The 13,332-nt window shown below is 42.0% G+C and overlaps 2 long non-coding RNA genes across 2 annotated transcripts in view; one reads left to right on the top strand and one right to left on the bottom strand.

The window, feature by feature from the left end:
* Positions 1–13,332, bottom strand: part of LOC140728353 (uncharacterized) — a 76,163-nt gene that overhangs the window by 37,957 nt on the left and 24,874 nt on the right. The gene's annotated exons all lie outside the window — the stretch shown is intronic.
* The window catches only part of LOC140728354 (uncharacterized), a 68,906-nt gene that overhangs the window by 30,925 nt on the left and 24,649 nt on the right, over positions 1–13,332 (top strand). Inside the window, exon 2 of the long non-coding RNA XR_012099056.1 lies at positions 11,472–11,537. This is a non-coding gene — a long non-coding RNA (uncharacterized lncRNA). The remainder of the gene's footprint in view (positions 1–11,471; positions 11,538–13,332) is intronic.

The raw sequence follows: 13,332 nt of genomic DNA, 5'->3' as shown, positions 1-13,332 counted from the left end.
AGATTGGGAGGCAGATTTTGGAAAGATGCAAAAATAACAGGGTTGTTATCATGGGTGACTTTAACTTCCCTAATATTGATTGGCACTTGATTAGTTCCAAGGATTTAGATGGGGCAGAGTTTAAATGTGTCCAAGATGGATTCCTGTCACAGTATGTTGACAGACCAACTAGGGGGAATGCCATATTAGATCTAGTATTAGGTAACGAACCGGGTCAGGTCACAGATCTGTCAGTGGGTGAGCATCTGGGGGACAATGATCACCTCTCCCTGACCTTTAGCATTATCATGGAGAAAGATAGAATCAGAGAGGACAGGAAAACTTTTAATTGGGGAAGGGCAAATTATGAGGCTATAAGGCTAGAACTTGCGGGTGTGAACTGGGATGATGTTTTTTCAGGGAAATGTACTATGGACATGTGGTCGATGTTTAAGGATCTCTTGCAGGATGTTAGGGATAAATTTGTTCCAGGGAGGAAGATAAAGAATGGTAGGGTGAAGGAACCATGGGTGACAAGTGAAGTGGAAAATCTAGTCAGGTGGAAGAAGGCAGCATACATGAGGTTTAGGAAGCAAGGATCAGATGGGTCTATTGAGGAATATAGGGTAGCAAGAAAAGAGCTTAAGAAGGGGCTGAGAAGAGCAAGAAAGGGGCATGAGAAGGCCTTGGCGAGTAGGGTAAAGGAAAACCCCAAGGCATTCTTCAATTATGTGAAGAACAAAAGGATGACAGGAGTGAAGGTAGGACAGATTAGAGATAAAAGTGGGAAGATGTGCCTGGAGGCTGTGGAAGTGAGCGAGGTCCTCAATGAATTTTTCTCTTCGGTATTCACCACTGAGAGGGAACTTGATGATGGTGAGGACAATATGAGTGAGGTTGATGTTCTGGAGCATGTTGATATTAAGGGAGAGGAGGTGTTGGAGTTGTTAAAATACATTAGGATGGATAAGTCCCTGGGGCCTGATGGAATATTCCCCAGGCTGCTCCACGAGGCAAGGGAGGAGATTGCTGAACCTCTGGCTAGGATCTTTATGTCCTCGTTGTCCACGGGAACGGTACCAGAGGATTGGAGGGAGGCGAATGTTGTCCCCTTGTTCAGAAAAGGTAGTAGGGATAGTCCAGGTAATTACAGACCAGTGAGCCTTACGTCTGTGGTGGGAAAGCTGTTGGAAAAGATTCTTAGAGATAGGATCTATGGGCATTTAGAGAATCATGGTCTGATCAGGGACAGTCAGCATGGCTTTGTGAAGGGCAGATCGTGCCTAACAAGCCTGATAGAGTTCTTTGAGGAAGTGACCAGGCATATAGATGAGGGTGTGCAGTGGATGTGATCTACATGGATTTTAGTAAGGCATTTGACAAGGTTCCACATGGTAGGCTTAATCAGAAAGTCAGAAGGCATGGGATCCAGTGAAGTTTGGCCAGGTGGATTCAGAATTGGCTTGCCTGCAGAAGGCAGAGGGTCATGGTGGAGGGAGTACATTCAGATTGGAGGGTTGTGACTAGTGGTGTCCCACAAGGATCTGTTCTGGGACCTCTACTTTTTGTGATTTTTATTAACGACCTGGATGTGGGGGTAGAAGGGTGGGTTGGCAAGTTTGCAGACGACACAAAGGTTGGTGGTGTTGTAGATAGTGTAGAGGATTGTCGAAGATTGCAGAGAGACATTGATAGGATGCAGAAGTGGGCTGAGAAGTGGCAGATGGAGTTCAACCCGGAGAAGCGTGAGGTGGTACACTTTGGAAGGACAAACTCCAAGGCAGAGTACAAAGGAAATGGCAGGATACTTGGTAGTGTGGAGGAGCAGAGAGATCTGGGGGTACATGTCCACAGATCCCTGAAAGTTGCCTCACAGGTAGATAGGGTAGTTAAGAAAGCTTATGGGGTGTTAGCTTTCATAAGTTGAGGGATAGAGTTTAAGAGACGCGATGTAATGATGCAGCTCTATTAAACTCTAGTTAGGCCACACTTGGAGTACTGTGTCCAGTTCTGGTCGCCTCACTATAGGAAGGATGTGGAAGCATTGGAAAGGGTACAGAGGAGATTTACCAGAATGCTGCCTGGTTTAGAGAGTATGGATTATGATCAGAGATTAAGGGAGCTAGGTCTTTACTCTTTGGAGAGAAGGAGGATGAGAGGAGACATGATAGAGGTGTACAAGATATTAAGAGGAATAGACAGAGTGGACAGCCAGCGCCTCTTCCCCAGGGCACCACTGCTCAGTACAAGAGGACATGGCTTTAAGGTAAGGGGAGGGAAGTTCAAGGGGGATATTAGAGGAAAGTTTTTTACTCAGAGTGTAGTTGGTGCATGGAATGCACTGCCTGAGTCAGTGGTGGAGGCAGATGCACTAGTGAAGTTTAAGAGACTACTAGACAGGTATATGGAGGAATTTAAGGTGGGGGTTATATGGGAGGCAGGGTTTGAGGGTCGGCACAACATTGTGGGCTGAAGGGCCTGTAACGTGCTGTACTATTCTATGTTCTATGAAATGATTTCTAGGTTATTGTAACTCTTGATCATTCTTAGCCTCTGAAATAGCATCTAAGGCATTTCTTTGTTAGCTTAGTAAACTTCTCTTGGAAGCCTCTCTCATATATATTCATGTAACTAGTTGGTCTCCTACAGAAATTCAGTGCACAAATTTTCAGTATCTCTTGTGGCTCAGGTAGAACAGAAGTACTTTACTCAGGTCCACCCAAATACTTAATGGCTCAAAATTAGATCAGAAAAAAATCATCAATTTTCAATGGAGAAAATTAAATTAGTTGCCCTTTGTGCTATGGGTGGCCTTCTTTGGAAGTTTAAAAATACTATCAGTGTGGTTTATAATCTTATGCTAAACCTAACTGAAGAGCAAATTTCAGATAACTAATAACCATTCCTAAGTTATTAGTGGGACACATGGACAAGCCATTTCATTGCATATCTTTAGATTAGGTACTCCTCTCTGCATCTACAGTGTACCTCAATCTCTAAGACCTGCTAACCTGACAACCTGCTGCATTCTACATTGAGACGGAGCCATAATGCAAAGATTTTTACTCCCTCACATTGTGGAATGGATGTAAGACTTAAATAAAATAGAAAATTCAAATTCAAATTCAATTCATCTGATGCATTTTATCTTTCTCTGGTTTGTGAAATCAGGTGCAGTTCAGTTAGAATGATCGATCATACTGATTTTTACAGTTACACAGGAAAGAAGATGCAGGTTCTGGTGAGCCTGTCATCTCTTCCTTCATCCCAGGACATTTGTGGTCCCACTGCTTACTTTGTACAGCAATGTACTACAGGACATGTGAATGGGAAGAAACTGTTCACACCTCATAATTATTACTGTAGTAGGTTGTCTCTTCGTCTATTAGTCACTATGACATATAGAATATTTAGTCACAGAAAACAGACCTCATCCACTCTACATAAATCATTATATAACAATGTTATTTTTGACAAACCCTTCAGTGTAGCTTCTACTTTCATAAATACCATAGGTGTGCTTCAGACTTTTTGTAGTACAGTCAATGTAGCACATTCAGAACGAGAAGGCAACAGGAGAGGACCTAAGGATTTCCAACAGGAAGACATTTTGAGTTCTCGGGGGAAGAGAGAGGCCAGAATGCGCAGGCGCGTGACATCAGCCAGTTGAGCGCTAACAGTTTATAAAGGGCAAGGAATCTGCAGAAGTTTTTGATTTGGAACAAGAAGGCAATGGGAGAGCACCTAAGGATTTCCAGCAGGTCGACATTTTGAGTTCTCAGGGGAAGTGAGAGGCCAGAATGCGCAGGTGCGTGACGTCAGCCAGTTGAGCGCGAACAGTTTAAAAAGAAGGCAGCCATATCCAGCGGGCAGCAAAGTGAAAGGGCTTTGGCTCCACGGGCTTCGGCGGTAATGGGAGGAGGTGAGGCAGTTGTTGATTGCTAAAGGTGGTAGTATGTGTGTGAGGTCAGTTTTCTGTGGTCGGTGCCAGATGTGGGAGCTCCTGGAGATTTCTGGCATCCCGGACGGCCACATCTGAACCCGGTGCATCGAGATGCAACTCCTAAGGGACCATGTTAGGGAACTGGAGCTGCAGCTCGATGACCTTCGTCTGGTCAGGGAGAGTGAGGAGGTGATAGAGAGGAGTTACAGACAGGTGGTCACTCCGGGGCCATGGGGACAGAGAGATGGGTCACAGTCAGGAGAGGGAAGGGAAAGAGTCAGGTACTAGAGAGTACCCCTGTGGCTGTACCCCTTGACAATAAGTAATCCTGTTTGAGTACTGTTGTGGGGGACAGCCTACCTGGGGGAAGTGACAGTGGCCGTGCCTCTGGCACAGAGTCTGGCCCTGTGGCTCAGAAGGGTAGGGAAAGGAAGAGGAAGGCAGTAGTGATAGGGGACTCTATAGTCAGGGGTTCAGACAGATGATTCTGTGGACGCAGGAAAGAAACTTGGATGGTAGTTTGCCTCCCAGGTGACAGGGTCCAGGATGTCTCTGATCGTGTCCAAGATATCCTGCGGTGGGAGGGAGAACAGCCAGAGGTCGTGGTACATATTGGTACCAATGACATAGGTAGGAAAAGGGAAGAGGTCCTGAAAGAAGACTACAGGGAGTTAGGAAGGAAGTTGAAAAGCAGGACCTCAAAGGTAGTAATCTCGGGATTATTGCCTGTGCCACGCGACACTGAGAATAGGAATAGAATGAGGTGGGGGATAAATGCGTGGCTGAGGGATTGGAGTAGGGGGCAGGGATTCAGATTTCTGAATCATTGGGACTTCTTTTGGGGCGGGTGTGACCTGTACAAAAAGAACGGGTTGCACTTGAATCCCAGGGGGACCAATATCCTGGCGGGCAGGTTTGATAGAGCTGTTGGGAAGGGTTTAAACTAGTTTGGCAAGGGGGTGGGAATCAGAATGTGAGTGCAGGGATTAAGGTAGAAGGACAAGGGCATGATGCTAAGCGTTCTGAGTTGCTGAGGAAGGACAGGCAGGGGACAGAACATAATTATAGCCAGTTAAAGGGATTGAAATGTGTCTATTTCAATGCTAGGAGTATTAGGAACAAGGAGGATGAACTTAGAGCATGGATTAGTACGTGGAACTACGATGTTGTGGCCGTTACTGGAACTTGGTTCGAGGAAAGGCAGGATTGGATGATGCAGGTACCGGGGTTCAGGTCTTTTAAAAGGAATAGGATGGGAGGTAGAAATGGGGGGAGTGGCATTGCTGGTCAGGGATAGTATCACGGCTATAGAAAGGGAGGACGCTGCAGAAGGAGTGTCCATGGATTCAGTCTGGGTGGAAGTCAGAAATAGGAAGGGATCAATCACTGTGCCGGGAGTAGTCTGTAGGCCCTCAAATAGTCCTTGGGACACCGAGGAGCAGATAAGCAGGCAGATTTTAGAATGGTGCAGGAAATACAGGGTAGTAGTTATGGGTGATTTCAACTTCCCTCATATTGACTGGCACCTCCTGAGTGCAAGGAGGATAGATGGGGCTGAATTGGTCAGGTGTGTTCAAGAAGGATTCCTGACACAGTATGTGGACCGGCCGACGAGAGGAAAGGCTATACTGGATCTAGTTCTGGGTAATGAACCTGGTCAGGTGACAGACCTCTTGGTGGGGGAGCATTTTGGTGAGAGTGACCACAACTCCCTTAGCTTCAGCATAACTATGGAAAGGGATAAAATCAGACGAAATGGTAAAGTGCTTAACTGGGGAAGGGCTAACTTTGAAGGGATGAGGCAGGAACTAGCGAGAGTAAATTGGAAACAGATGTTCAAAGGGGAAAGCACAGAAGTAATGTGGGAATTTAGGGACCACTTGAGCTGGGTTCAGGATAGGTTTGTCCCACTGAGGCAAGGAAAAATGGTAGGAAAAGGGAGCCATGGCTGATGAAACAGGTGAGGCAACTCGTCAAGAGGAAAAAGGAAACATATGTTAGATACAAGAAGCAGGAAGTAGGAGGGGCTTATGAGAAATAAAGGGTAACCAGGAAAGAGCTAAAGAAAGGACTTAGGAGAGCTCACAGTGGGCATGAGAAGGCCTTAGCATGTAGGATTAAGGAGAACCCCAAGGTGTTCTATGCGTATGTGAAGAATAGGAGGATGACGAGAACAAAGGTGGGACCGCTAAAGGATAAAGAGGGCAACATGTGCCTGGAAGCGGAGGAGGTTGGGGAGGTCCTAAATTAATACTTTGCTTCAGTATTCACAAGTGAAAAGGATCTTGATCAGGATGAGGTGGAAGTAGAGCGGGCCTGTGTGCTGGACAATGTGGAGAGTAAGGAAGAAGAAGTGCTGGATCTTCTTAAAAACATTAAGATTGATAAGTCCCCAGGGCCGGATATGATACACCCCAGGTTGTTGTGGGAATTGAGAGAAGAGATTGCAGGAACATTAGCCATGATCTTTGAATCCTCTTTGGCTGCAGGGAAAGTGCCGGAGGACTGGAGAATGGCAAATGTAGTTCCTTGTTTAAATAAGGTAATAGGGAGAAACCTGGGAACTATAGACCGGTGAGTCTTATGTCGATGGTATGCAAACTACTGGAAAGGATTCTTAAGGATAGGATCTACGAGCATTTGGTACAGTCTACTCATGGATAGTCAACATGGCTTTGTGAAGGGAAGATCATGCCTCACGAGCCTGATTGAGTTTTTTGAAGAGGTAACAAAAGAAATTGATGAGAGTAGGGCAGTGGATGTGGTCTACATGGACTTTAGCAAAGCACTTGACAAGGTCCCTCATGAGAGACTCATCCAGAAAGTCATGAGGCATGGGATAAGTGGAACCTTGGCTGTTTGGATAAAAAAAAAATTGGCTTAAAGGAAGAAAGAAGAGGGTAGTTGTGAAAGGAAAGTATTCTGCCTGGAGGTCAGTGACTAGTGGAGTGCCGCAGGGATCTGTCCTGGGACCACTGCTATTTGTGATTTTTATAAATGACCTGGATGCAGAGGCGGAAGGATGGGTAAGTTTGCGGATGACACGAAGATCGGAGGAGTTGTGGATGGAGCTGTAGGTTGTCGAAGGTTACAAGAGGATATAGACAGGCTGCAGAGTTGGGCAGAAAAATGGCAGATGGAGTTCAATCCGGACAAGTGTGAGCTGATGCATTTTGGAAGGACAAACCAGAAGACTGAGTACAGGATTAATGGTCAATTACTTAAGAGTGTGGATGAACAAAGGGACCTTGAGGTTCAAATCCATACATCCCTCAAGGTCAGTGCACAGGTTGATAGGGTAGTTAAGAAGGCCTATGGGATGTTAGGCTTCATTAACAGGGGGATTGAGTTCAAGAGTAGAGAGGTCATGTTGCAACTCTACAAATCTCTGGTGAGACTGCACTTATTGTGTTCAATTCTGGTCACCTCATTATAGGAAGGATGTGGAAGCTATGGAGAGGGTGCAGAGGAGATTTACCAGGAAGTTGCCTGGTTTGGAGAACAAGTCATATGAAGCAAGGTTAGCAGAGCTGAGACTTTTTTCTTTGGAGCGTAGAAGAATGAGAGGGTACTTGATAGAGGTCTACAAGATTATGAGAGGCATAGATAGGGTGGATAGTCAGTACCTGTTTCCCAGGGCACCAATAGCAAACACCAGAGGGCATATGTACAAAATTAAGGGAGAGAAGTTTAGGGGAGACATCAGGGTAAGTTTTTTACACAGAGGATTGTGAGTGCCTGGAATGACTTGCCAGGGATGGTGTTGGAAGCTAAAACATTAGGGATATTTAAGAGCCTCTTGGACAGACACATGGATGAAAGAAAAACAGAAGGTAGTGTGGGTTTAGTACTTTTTTTTAAGGATTATATGGGTCGGCACAACATGGAGGGCTGAAGGGCCTGTACTGTGCTGTAGAGTTCTATGGTTAAGTTGCACCACATCTGTTAATCTTTCTTATATGTAACAATTCCATTTTCAAGATCTCATAAAACCTCTTTAGATCAATTCAGGATCTGCTAGTTTTTAAGCAATGAATGATTAGATTCAGCAATTCAAGTATATTGGATCTGGAAGCACAAAGCAGAATCATTGTTGTTCCCATCCAGAATTGCATATGTTGCACAGCCTAGCATTCACTGAGATAGAGGCTGGAACAAAAGGTGCCCCAGATCCTGTAAAAAAAATAGAGTTTCTGGAAATGTACCAGTAAATTGTATCTCAGCAACCAGCCCAGCTGACTACAAAAAATGTTTGTAAAGACCTCAATTTGCAACAAAATGCGAAATCTATTCAAGAGCAAATAAAAGGAAGCTGAGAACAAGAGAACATTATTTGGCTCATTAAACTGTTTCTTCGACAGGTGAAGTAATTTCAAATGATTTCCCCAAATGAACAGACTGTCTAATAATTAAAAGCAATGATGAAAACAGAAGAATATTCATTTTTCACATTAATATTATATGCTCCTCATCTGCTGCTCTCCTCCTGCCTAAAAGCAGAACACAAATGGTCACCAATAACCATCCCTATGAACTTCAGACTAAATCCAACCAGCAGTGCTTTCTGCATTTTCATGAAGATGTTAAGTGATTTGACAACTTGGGTGTGTTTGTTCCAGAAATCATTTTCATATTGGAAGCCAGAAGTTAATTTTACATAAAGGAAAACAATGCTAAGTTTTAAACTTATTTACTATTTTAATAATATTCTCTGTTTTACATGTAGTTGCCAGTCTTTCCCAGTACATTTCATTGGACTTTTATTGCGTAACTCAAAAATTAATGAATTGGCTGGGAGTTACATAATTTAAAATAAATTAACTGAATGATGTGTACATAATTTTGTCTGCATATCAAAAAAATTGTTCAACCATAGTTTGACAAGTTGTAGTACACCTATGTCCCCACTTCAAGAAAATTTTCATCTTTAGCTTAAGAAGAAACAAAGTAGAAATTAGGCACTTTTTCATGGTGAGGTAACTATTTATCAACTGATTTTGCCATAAAGCATTGAGAAAGGAAATAGCTCATCTAGCTGTGCAAATGAAATGTCATACTAAGGATAGGAATCAAGTACGAATGGCAAATAGCTTACGGGTTTCTTACATTTTCATGAAAAAGCTTTATGTCCACCAACAATTTACCTAAAATCTGTCACCACTGATAAATGATTATTTTCTTATATTAGATGCATGAAAATATATGTTTTCTGAAATAATTTCAGATTACCATCTTCAGACCTTTCAGGTTCTCTTAATAACACCAACTACACTCACTTCTGCCGCAACTCTCTTGTATTTCTGGCGTCTTTCACAGTAAAGACGGATGCAAACTACTTACAAAGTTCATTCACAATTGCCTCATCCTGCCTTTAAAATGCTTCCCCTTCATCTTTTGAATTATGCCCAGAAACTCTTGCCTTTGTTGCTCTATCATCCTCCCTGCTATGGTACCCTTCCAATCAACTTTGACCAGATCCCCTCTCATCCCACTATAGTTATCTTTACTCAACTGCATTACCAATAGATCCAATTTCAGCTTCTCCCTCTCAAGATGCAGGGTGAATTTATCATATGGAGTGATACAGTGGCGTAGCGGTTAGTGTAACACTATTACAGTGCCAGCAGCCTAGGTTTAATTCCACTGTTCTCTGTAAGATGTTTGTGCATTCTCCCAGAGATCTCATGGGTTTTCTCTGAGTGCTCTGGATTTCTTCCACATTCCAAAGAGGTTCGGATTAGTATGTTGATTGGTCACATGGATGTAATTAAAAAGTATGGGCTCATTGGACCAGAAGGGCCTGTTATTATGGTTTATCACTAACTAAAAACTAAAATAAGAATAAATATTTTGCACACTGTCTCCAAAGGGTTCCTTCACCTTAAGCTTTCTAATCAAACTTGGCACATTGCACAACACCAGATCCAGAAATACCTTTTGCCTAGTGGCTGGAGTACAAGCTGCTCTGAAAAAGCCATTTCATAGACATCGTGCAAGTTTCTTCTCTTGGGGAGAAAACACACCAACAAATACATAACTTCTGATTTTATTGAACTAGCTGATCTGTCAATACTGAATAAATTTTCTACCGCAATATATTAATTGCTGAAAATATTGCTATATGAGTAAAGCAGCAGGTTACTACAATTAATGAAAGTTTCCTACTGCTACTACACAGAAAGGTCTCTCTTCAGTTACATAGCTTGTTCATAAAATCTCCACTTCAACTGGAGATGGTAAAACCAAAGATAAGACTTCAACTCAGATTTAACCTCAAAATAAGAAGAGTCTGGGATATGAAGTTAATATTTCAGAACAGAATTGTGTACAGTTCTGGTCAACGAATTACATTGTATACAGTTCTGGTCACCGAATTATAGGAAAGATGTCAACAAAATAGAGAGAGTACAGAGGAGTTTTACTAGAATGTTAATCTGGTTTTCAGCATCTAAGTTACAGAGAAAGGTCGAACAAGTTAGGTCTTTATTCTTAGGAGCATAGAAGGTTGAGGGGGGACTTGATAGAGGTATTTAAAATTATTAGGGGGATAGATAGAGTTGACGTGGATAGGCTTTTTCCATTGAGAGTAGGGGAGATTCAAACAAGAAGACATGAGTTGAGAGTTAGGGGGCAAAGGTTTAGGGGTAACACGAGGGGGAACTTCTTTAGTCAGAGAGTGGTAGCTGTGTGGAACGAGCTTCCAGTAGAAGTGGTAGAGGCAGGTTCAATATTGTCATTTTTTTAAAAATTGGATAGGTACATGGACAAGAAAGGAATGGAGGGGTATGGGCTGAGTGCAGGTCGGTGGGACTAGGTGAGAGTAAGCGTTTGGCACAGACTAGAAGGGCCAAGATGGCCTGTTTCCTGCTGTAATTGTTATATGTTATATGATTATAACAGAGTTGATCCTCTATGATACAAATAGCATTTGTTCATAGTAACAATGACGACACTTTTGAAATTGCTGCGCAATTGTAATGCAAATAACTTTCACTTTGGCTTGCCTAACTTGATGTTGGAATGGATTCACAGGTCTTGAATGCCATATATCCTAAAATGGCAAATACCTTCCTAATCCATTACAAAAACAGAAGAGAGGTTATTGCTGGCTTCGTGATCTAAAAATAAGAGTGCTAATAACACAGTATGGTATTAAGCAGATAAATATAAATGACTTCCAGGGAACCTTGAGTGGATGAAATGCTGCAACCAATTAATATTGAAGTCTGCCTTACATGATTTCTTAAATGTGGGCAAATACCATTGCAATAGTATGTTGTGTGCATGCCAGCAAAAGTTGTTATTTTTCTCTTACAAATGATAACTTGAATAACAAAGAAGATACAGGAAAAGTTTGAAAGGCAAAAGCACAGATACGTAACAAAACCAAAAACTAATCTTTCTTTTATCCAATATATATTTCATTCATCTGGTGCAAATGATTTGATAAGTCATGTAGATGTTTTGTGTAATTTATGTCCTGGGATGAAAGTACTGTGGTTCAGCTCTGGAAGTCTTTTATTATTCTGAATTTTTGCTTATTTTTCAGTGTCTAGGGAAGTGACAGATAACTGTGTTGAAAAACACAATACCATTGAGCACCATCTGCTAAAAGGTATTTATAGAATTGTTTGCTTCAGAATCAATGTAATCCACATTTTCAGATTAGTTCTAATTTGCATGCTTCATTAATATCTTTCCATAACACACTACAAGTGAATCCTTTAACTTGTCAGGAAGTGGACCATGCTGAGTTTGATGTTATATTATTTTTTTCTGTGCAAGTGCTTGACATACATTTTAGAAAGAGGACATTTGGGTTGTGTATTATAATGTATATTTAATAACTGAACCCCTAGTGCATCACACATGACAAATGTCCCTCTATGCACCACCAAGTCATACTTCATTCATAATTAAGGTAAAAATGAGAGTTTAATTAATAAATAATTGTGCACATGGTGCACTCTGTCAGACAGTGACATTGCAATATAGGCTCATTTTCCTACCATCTACTCAGGCCTTCTTTGGCTAATTCAGTGCAGTTTCCATTTTCAGTTTGAAATTTTGCAACCATTAGAGTAAAGACAGATCTCATACATTACAACCATTTCTTCCAAGGACTTGGCAGTTTGAATGGTTTTCGCATGGACTAGATGGGCCAAAGGGCCTGTTTCTGTGCCTGTACTTCTCTATGTCTGTAAGTAAACTGCGTTGCTACTACGCTTTTGGTGAAACAGAAACAACCCTAATGAATTTCCAAGACCAGGTCTTTTTATCATTTGTAAGTAATGAAACCTACGCACACTAACTAAAGACCATAGACTGTAATACATAGGAGCAAAATTAAGCCATCCGACCCACTGGGTCTGCTCCATTATTCGATTATAGCTGATTTATTATCCCTCTCAAACCTATTCTGCTGCCTTCTGTCTGTAAATTGTAACATTATAACTAACCAAGAACCTATCAAACTCCACTTTAAATAAACTCAATGACGTGGCACCCACAGCCACCTGTGGCAATGAATTCCACAGATTCACTACCCTGTTTGTTTCTCCTCATCTCTAAAGGGGCTTTCTTTGCATTCTGAGGCTGTGACCTCTGATCCTAGACTCTCCCACTATTGGAAACATCCTCTCCACATCAACTCTTTGTAGGGCTTTTGGTATTTGATAGGTTAAATGCGACCCCCCCCCCCCATTCTTCTAAATTCCAGTGAGTACAGGCCCAGAGCTATCAAACACACCTCATACTGTAACCGTTTCATTATAGGGATCAATCTCATGAACCTTCTCTGGACCCTCTCCAATGCCAGCACATCCTTTCTTAAATAAGAAGCCCAAAACCCCGCACAATACTCCAAATGTGGTCCAACTAATGCCTTATAAACCCTCAGCTTTTCAGCCTTATTTTTATATTCTAGTTCTCTCAAAATGAATGATAATATTGCATTTGCCTTCTTTACTACTGACTCAACCTGCAAATAAACCTTTAGGTAATCCTGCATGAGGACTCCCTAACTATAATATCTCTAATGATATAATAAATAATTAATCTAATTATTATTTAATTCCAGAATATTTTGCTGCTGCATTCATCCCAAATCACTGAAGAAAATATAATTCAAATTTTCACTGATTCAAGACATTCTCCTGTTCTACCCTTAATTGCAGAGTTTCCCATATAATTGTATAATACAATTCCCATACAATTGTCTGAAAAGAGGATGCTGTCCAAGTTGCATGTCATCTTGGACAATGTCTCCCATCCACTCCATAATGTACTGGTTCGGCACAGGAGTACATTCTATGTTTCTATGTAAAAGGATTTGCCAGATTTAGGAAGCTGTCGTTGTTGCCTATTCAACTGAGCAAGGTAAAATTGGAAACTGTTTGGTCTGGGCATCT

Source organism: Hemitrygon akajei, chromosome 5, assembly GCF_048418815.1.
Source record: "Hemitrygon akajei chromosome 5, sHemAka1.3, whole genome shotgun sequence".
In the NCBI taxonomy this organism is placed as follows: Eukaryota; Metazoa; Chordata; class Chondrichthyes; order Myliobatiformes; family Dasyatidae; genus Hemitrygon; species Hemitrygon akajei.
The sequence above is the reverse complement of the archived record's forward strand: the minus strand, read 5'-3'. Positions and strand labels throughout refer to the sequence as shown.